Source organism: Martes martes, assembly GCF_963455335.1.
Source record: "Martes martes genome assembly, chromosome: 5".
Taxonomy (NCBI): Eukaryota; Metazoa; Chordata; class Mammalia; order Carnivora; family Mustelidae; genus Martes; species Martes martes.
Genome location: NC_137892.1, coordinates 10,632,000 through 10,640,953, shown reverse-complemented (window position 1 = coordinate 10,640,953; position 8,954 = coordinate 10,632,000). Strand labels below are relative to the sequence as shown.

General features: G+C 35.1%; 1 pseudogene across 1 annotated transcript; it reads right to left on the bottom strand.

The window, feature by feature from the left end:
* Window positions 1–2,224: 2,224 nt before the first annotated feature.
* On the bottom strand, window positions 2,225–3,178 carry LOC308342662 (olfactory receptor 2A12-like; annotated as a pseudogene). The gene has a single exon. The product of its transcript is annotated as an olfactory receptor 2A12-like (transcript).
* Window positions 3,179–8,954: the final 5,776 nt, after the last annotated feature.

The following is an 8,954-nucleotide window of genomic DNA, read 5'->3' as shown; positions in this document are numbered from 1 at the left end:
AAATGAGGTTTAAGTGACCTTCAGTTGTGGTATCAGAGCTCTAATCCTGAACTGTGTTATTTTTTAAAAAGATCATACTTGCCATAAAAATAGAAAATCAAAGACATGATATTTGGAATAAGAAAAGTAGACATTATATGAAATGAGGGATTTTCCATTTAAAAACAGTAATGTAAGGAAAACTGTAAGTTGAATATAATCTTATTATTATGTTTATTTTTTACTATGCATACATAATCTTTTTATAATTTAATTTTAATTTAATTAAACTATAAATTTAAATCTAAACTATACATTTAAACTATAAATTTACTATAAATTTAAACTATAAATTTAATTAAACTATTAATTTAAATTAAGTTTAATTTTAATTATAGTTTAATTTCAAAAAGACAATCATAAAATAAAATGTTTAGCGTATAAAAATAGCATTGCATGGGTCACCTGGGTGTCTCAATTGGTTAATCTTCTGACTCTTGGTTTCTGCTCAGGTCATGATCTCAGGATCATGAAAGAGAGCCCCCTGGGGAGCGCTGTGCTCAGCCCAGAGTGAGTTTAAGATTCTCGCCTTCTCTCTCTGCTCCTCCCCAACCACTTGCATGATATAACTAACTAACTAACTAACTATATAAATAAATAAAAATAAAATCTTAAGGCAAAACAAAACAATACATTTTCCCCAAATTTATGTTGGCAATCTGACACATAACATCACATTTTATTGTATAATTAGGTAAAAAATGGCATTCATTTCAACAAATAAAGACTACAAGGGAACTTGACATTAAGAGAAAATTTAAAAAAGAAAAATGCTGGGTGCCTGGGTAACTGACTGTTACTCAGGTCATGTTGCTCAGGTCATGATCTCAAATTCCTGAGATAGAGACCCTCATTGGGCTCCATGCTTAGTGCAGAGTTTGATTAAGACTCTCTCTCCAGGGGCCCCTGGGTGGCTCAGTGGGTTAAAGCCTCTGCCTTCAGCTCAGGTCATGATCCCAGGGTCCTGGGATCGAGCCCCGCATCGGGCTCTCTGCTCGGCAGGGAGCCTGCTTCCTCCTCTATCTGTCTGCCTCTCTGCCTACTTGTGATCTCTCTCTGTCAAATAAATAAATTAAATCTTTAAAAAAAAATAAAGACTCTCTCTCCACTCCCCCTACCACCACTCTCATGATCGTTCCCTCACTCTGTCTCTCCCAAGTAAATAAATAAATCCTTTTAAAAATGCTAACTAGGACTTGCTCTATTTAGTAAATTAACAAAATGCATGTATGCTCTGAGGACAGTGTACAGTTCAGCCAAAATACAATGAACTATTTTCACTGTTGCTGCTGTTGTTTTATCATGCTACAAGTTCATTTAGAGTTTCTTTTTTTTTTTTGACATGTACACCTGGTGAATTTTCTTCATTCTTCATAACTAAGCACAAGTGAGCCTTATTTAAGGTCTTGGATCAAAGGAATAGAATTTACAGCAAGGTAAGATGGTTTTCAAGGAAGAATTGATGTAGAAAGTGGCAATTGACTTGAGCTTTGCAATACTCACATAAAACACATTTCTGAGAAAGAAATTACTTGAGAAATTGTGCAAGTTTGAGGGGCTCTAGTGACATATTCAAAACACTAGAATGGGACAGATGGGTCGGGAATCAGCTTACAGCAGAGCTGAATCATAAATTATATTTTCATAGACTGAGTAAAGTGTAAATAAAGAGTATGCTATGACATTTGATTAATAAGGAAAAATGTGTACAACACCATACTGTAATTAATTATAAAATATACAATCTGTGTGAAATTATGGAATTCAAAAACCTACCATGAAATTTCAATTCCACTTTTTTCGTAAGTTATACTTGCATGTTTTTTTAATTAAATATTTTATTTATTTTCAGCGTAACAGTATCCATTGTTTTTTCACCACACCCAGTGCTCCATGCAATCTGTGCCCTCCCTAATACCCACCACCTGGTTCCCCCAACCTCCTACCCCTCACCCCTTCAAAACCCTCAGATTGTTGCATGTTTTTAATAAAGAACTTGTATGTAGAAATATTTAATAGAAGAATATAATCTGTTAACAGTCACTAAAAGGAGGGTCACAAAAAGGGGTCAGTAATGAATGAAATCATATATTTGCAATAATTCTGACATAACTGTAGTTAATTAAGTTACTAATGTCAGTTTTTAAACAATATGTTAAAGTATAAGATTCTGTCTACTGCCCTCTCAAGATAGTATCATTTGCCTTTGGGACACTGACACTAAGATTCTCTTCAAGTCTCCATTCACTTCCTTGTTCCACAGATTGTAGATTAATGGGTTCAAAGCAGGATTGATGACAGTACAGAATAAGGAGATTAATTTGTCACCCTCAGCTGAATATAGAGATTTGGGGCTTATGTACATGGACATACCTGTCCCATAATAAATGGGACAGTCATCACAGTCAGGTGAGAGCTACAGACAGAGAAAACCTTTTTCCTACCCTCTGCTGAGTGCATCCTCCTCATCACAGCAACCAGTATGTGTAGGTAGGAGAGAGTAATAAGAAGGAAGGGGAGCAAGAGGGTACCAGATGCACCTATAACCATCAAGGTTTCTTGCAGGGACGTATCCACAAATAACATATGAAGAAGAAAAGGTGCTTCACAAAAAATGTGGTCAACAATGTAAGGGCTACATAAGGAAAGTATGGTGAAGTAGAGGGCACCACTGAGGCAAAGAAGCTGATGGACCATGGCCCTACAGCAAGCTGCATGCACACAGACCACTTCATGATGAACAGGTATTGTAGAGGGTAACAAATGGCCATGTAATGGTCCAGAGGCATTATTGCCAAAATAATGCACTCAGATGCTCCCATTAACAGGGAGATGTAGGTCTGGGCGAGACAGAGTTCATAAGAAATAATTTTCTTAGGAGCAAGGAGGTTGAAGAGCATCTTGGGGGCCACAGCTGTGGTGTAAAATATGGTGAGAAAGGCCAAGTGGCAGAAGAAAAAGTATTTGGGTGTCTAGAAGCAAGAATCAATTACCACCAAGATGATAATAGCTGTGTTTCCAAAGAGATTGACAGGGTAGACCCCAGAGAAGAAGAACAAGAGAGGGATCTCAGCCTGAGGTGATTGGAAAATTCAACAAGGACCAACTCAATGATGATGCTGGAATTTTCCTGAGCCATGCTGGGTGCCAATGATAAGTTAATGATATAAGAAGGAGAAAAATAATGTTCCTTAAGGATATAGAATCATAGTCAAATATCAAAGAAACACTATTTCTTTAGCATTAAAATGCAATTGAGGATATTGTATTCAGTAACTTCCCAGACTAAATTTTCTTTTTTTTAAAACACTCTTCAAATTAAATTTGAAAAACATAACCACATGTACTAGAATAAAATAAATTTACATTTGTTTTATCAGAGTAAAACAAATTCCAATTTTAATTCCAAAATGTGTATAAATACACACAAATATACATATGCACATATTTGTTAAATTTGCAGTATTAATATGTGGCAGAGATGGGTGTAGAACTCAGATAATTCTGATAATCTGATTGTCACCCCCATATTTGCCACTGTTCATCTGTCCATTTAGAAGTGAGAGGCTCATTTAGATGCACACATTTGTTCATTTATAGGGATATGATGTGTAGCTTTGAGATTTAGAAAAAAAATTAGGTACATATTAATTTAGACTTACTTGTGATCCAATCTCAAACACCAACTCACAAATACAGACATGAGGAATAAGCTCTTCTATTTATATTAATTTTCACCAGTTTATATTTTTAAAGCACTGAATATCAGGCAGGAATAAAAAATTTCTGCCACAGTTAATGGGCTATCCACTCTCTTCCAAAAAATGTGTACAAAAATTATTCTTTTTCCCTTAACAAACTCATTTCCTCTCTTCTCAGAGTTGTATAAATATAGAGCATGTGCTACACCAGCACACACACAATACCCATTTGTTTTCAGGTATTCCCCTTGCTTTCTTCAAATTTGTGTTTTTAAATGTGGAAATTTATAACCGGATATGTTCATAGTATAATAAGGTAAATTCATTCTTGTGAAACCAGTTCATCTTGATGTATAATAAGGACAGTACTAATGACATAGTAACATATCTAACAGTTGTATTTTCTATTTTGGACAGTGTTATAAGTGTTTTATTTGGATTATTTCATCTGCATTATGTGGTGACCTTCTGGGATGGGTTTTAGGTTAATTCTCATTCTGTAATGAAAAAAAATACTGTGCTACAAAGAATATACAAGTATACACAACTAGTTAGGGTTGATGAGACTGAGGACTGAGTCAAAGCAAGGGGACATGATTTTTCACATTCTTAATCCATAGCTTTCTTGATTTTCAGCCATTAATACAACTTTTATTAACACAGGTCATGGCAAAACAACTGCATCATCACTATTGACTCTTCTGTCACATCACTCTTAGCACTTATGGGCACTTGTTCACAAATACAAGCAATGACATTTCTAGAAATCGCAATATCATATAGCTTTCATCCCTTCCTCAAGATCAAAAACAACAACAACAAAAAATGTATTCACAGTCCTTCAAAAGGAAGAAAAATAAGAAAAAAAAACTTGTCCAAAATTTAGGAAGAAAATTACCATTTAGAGATTGGAGGCTGCCCTGACATTTAGTAAAAGATATTTAATTAAGAAGATAATTTGAGCCATCAAAGAGAATGAACAAAAAATTCATAAATATCTATTTTAATTAGTCCAATTCACCTATACGTCATTACTCAAGATTGTCTTGATGTCCCGACTTCACCATTCTCTGCACAAACTTCATTGGAAAGAGGAATTTGCCATGGTTCATGCTGGAGTCAATGATATCTGGGCTCCATTTTTTCGACCTTACATTGAAACCACATTTGCTGACTGCTTCTTCCTCTGAAGTGCAGTATGGAGTTGGGTAAGATGATGCAGAAATAAGTGCAACTCCTTGTGTATCATATAGAATTCAAAGCATTTAACACATCTCTGTATTTTAAGATGTCAACAAAAAAATTAAGTTCCCAGTCCCTAGAGAAACTTGCTAACTTTAAGAATATGTACTGTGTGCAGGGGGAGGAATGAGGAAGGGAGAGAAAAACACAATTAGGTGCAGATCAAATGAGGAAAAGTCAACTTTTCAATTCTAGTGTGTATGTCTATATCACTTTGAATTAACTTTTTATCTATAACTATTTTAATTATATGAAAGGAAACTAATATTTTACAGACTATCTTCATTAGCTGGATTGCTTACCTATATTTATTCTATAAATTTGGTATCTTGACCATACCTCAAATAAGAGCATGCACTGGTGTTTGTAAGCAGGATGACAGACACAGTGCTGGACAAGCTTTAGGAAACTGAGATAAAAATTAATAGATATTTGGTATTCATGGATGAGATACATAAACCTCCTTGCAGATAAAATATTTGAGTGAGAAGACAGCAGATCAAAAAAATGGACAGTTCATCAACATTCACAAGATTCACAAAATGCAAGATCCTTTGGTTATCACATGAAGAATCACGTTGTCTATTCATACATAACCAAAACATTTTTTAATAACAAGATTCTCAGAAAGATTTGTAAATCACTAAATACACAGGAACTAATATACAAGCCAAAGATTTAATTGTATTGCTAGAAAGGCCTTATTGTGTGAGAATAGTAGCTTGCGCCATGGATTACATGAGCCTTTAGTCCTTTTTGCCCAAATTGAACTTAACCAACTAAGTGTACATTGTGAGCCAAAATATCCATTTCAAAAAGCGTAAGATCTTTACAAACTAAAAATCTTTTTTTAAGATTTTATTTATTTATTTGACAGACAGAGATCACTAGTAGGCAGAGAGGCAGACAGAAAGGGAGAGGGAAAGAGTGTCCCTGCTGAGCAGAGTCTGAAGCAGGCTTGATCCCAGGACCCTGGGATCACAACCTGAGCCAAAGGCAGAGGCTTTAACCCACTGAGCCACCCAGGCACCCCTACCTACAAACTAAAAATCTTTGCAAATAAACTGGTAATAAATTTCAGAACTAGTAGACCATGCTGAAGATCAAAAGGACCAATTTAAAAGCAGAATAAACAGAAGTATGTATTCCTACTTATATAATTTTTTTCAAATGATTTTTTCACTTACATGCTTTTCTGTGCCTTATGAATCTAAATTCCTTCCATTCAGTAAACACTTACTTAAATATTATTATTTGTGATACCTTTCCAAATTTTTTCACTACACACTTAGTTACCCCAATGTACAATTTGCACTATCTTTTTATTGCCAATGAGCTTTTTCAAAAATGTCTGAGTGGCTCAGTTGGTGGAGCATGTGATTCTTGATCTCAAAATTGTTAATTCAAGCCCCACACTGGGTGTAGAGTTGTGTTATGGTGAGTGCTGTGAATTGCGTAAGACTGATGAATCACAGACATCTACCCCTGAAATAAGTGATACATTATATGCTAATAAAAGTCAGTAAATAAAATCATTAAAAAATAAACTATTTCATTTTGTTTGTTGATGATCTATTGCTGAGGAGCACATTTCATCAAATCTTAGCTTCAAAAACAATAAACACAATTGCACACAGTTCCTGAGGTTCAGGATGCTGGGAGCAACTTGCCTGAGTCTTTTAGCTCAATGATCACCTACAAAATCTAGTCAAGATATTGTCAGGACTGCAGCTGTCTTAAGGCTTGGCTCATGGTGGAAGATCTACATATGGGGACACTAGCATGGTACTTGGCTAGACTGAGTTCCTTGCCAGCTATTGCTTAGTGTTCTGTGTCCCTAGTCATTTTGGCCTCTCCCTAGGACTTTCAAATTATGGCAACAGGCTTTTCAGGTGAGTCTGTTTGTCTGGGAGACAAATGAACTGTATATAGCCTTTTATAACATAAACTAGAAAGTGACACCATGATATACCAGGGCATCTTCCTCATTCTATAGGTCACATCAATAAACTGGTACAACAAGGAAGGAAACTATACAGATTGTCATACGAGGAATTAGGATCTTTTGGGGGGGGCACAAGGGAAACTGGCTACACAGTACGAATCCATGTTTTCCGTACCCCAAGTATTATAGGGGAAAGTTTGAACAGTGAAGGAGAAAACATTTCTCACTTTTCTCCTTTTTATCTTTCTGTCATTCTTTCTGTTTTTATCTGATTTTTGTTTTTGTTTTTGTTTTTTTAGAGCTAAGCTTATAAGATTGTTTTCATATTTTTTTGAGTGGAGCATTCTTCATTGATTATAGTCATTTTTCAATACTTGAAACAGAAGTTGTTGAATTAACTTTTAGAAACAAATGAAACATCAAACTAGAAAGCATAAAGCATTCACTTTGCATTGAAGAAAGTGAGACCCTTGGAAGTGTGTCAGTTGTTTCACTGATGAAATGAACACATAAAATTTAGGAACCCAGTTTTATCATATAGACACATCCCCAACTTTCTTATTTGACACTGTAACATTAGACTGAATTGAACCTTCCTTCTAATGTGGTTTATTTCCCCATATACTAATGACATTCCTAGTTCCTATTTTTTTATTTCTCCTTTTTCTCATGTTTAGGATGTTCTTTCTGTCCTTTCTTCAAATTCTCTATTCCCTTAAGATGTGATAATTTTCAAAATTATAGTTTTAGGAATTATCTTCTGACTATATACTCATTTCCACCTATGTGTTTGCAATTAAGAAACCAAAAACTGAATAAATGACTCCATTAAGAATCACTTCAGACTTTTGTTAGAGGCCAATCACCCAAACACCACTCAATTCAAGTTATATTCAGAGCTTGGGAAATACCCCCAAGCTGGGTTCAGACACCCAATGAACTCATTGTGAGGTAGATGTAAGCTAAAATTCCACTAAATATCTGACCTCCATAAACCCCTACTTTGACTGATGAACCACAGATATATGTTACATTTCTTGGAATTAGTGTCAATGTCCATTCATCCCCACAAAATCTGATTATTCCCCTTTCTTCAGTGTAAATCTTCAGTTTGGTCAGCAAACCCGGAGGAGGTGAATGAAAAGATATTCTAGACACTTAAGTAGGAGAAAAGAGAGGGTGACCAGAAACTCTACTGGCAAAAGTTCCCAAGCCAAATTTTGTCTCCACTTTTACTGTGAATGTTATCAATACATCAAGAAAATAAGAAAAATGAGAAAAGGAATGAGAAGACTTCATATTCAGGACAGTGACATAGAGAATATTGTGTGATTACAGCAAGCTGGGCTTGTAACCTCTGTGCAGACATGGAGTACCTGACCACCAAAGATAAATGTTATCTCCTAAATAAAGCTTTTACTTCCTGGATGAGTATATTGAGATGCAATGAGGATCTGGGAGTTTTCAGCCCAGAAACTACAAAGGAGGCCCAGTTTTCTGGACACTTCTTCTTTGCTTTTCAATTAGTTTCATCAAAGGAGGCATGTGTTTATTAAACCTTATTTAGCCAGGCATTCCTTGTGAGTTCCCATATAAATTTAAACTTGTAAGTGGCATGTATTTTTTTAGGAGAAACCTGAGAGGAATATTAACATTGTAATAATTTAGTACTGTAGTACAATCCTGCCTTAACAGGACATGGATTCCCCATCAAAGTGTCCTGGATTTGAAAACTGGATTAAATTTAGGATTTGATTGAGGAATTGTGACTGTTTATGGGGTTTCAAGTTAGACTTTAGTTCACTTGACCCACAGAGCTTTAACTTCTTCAAATCAAGTAAGAATTTAACAACTGTCCATCTAATTCTTTTTTTTTCATTTATTTTATTTTACATTTTTAAATTATGTAATTGTGTTATGTTAGTCACCATAAACTACACCATTAGTTTTTGATGCAATGTTCCATCTAATTCTTTTCATGAGTACACCATGATCAGCTAGTTAATCCATGTGTCCCATTGGCTTCT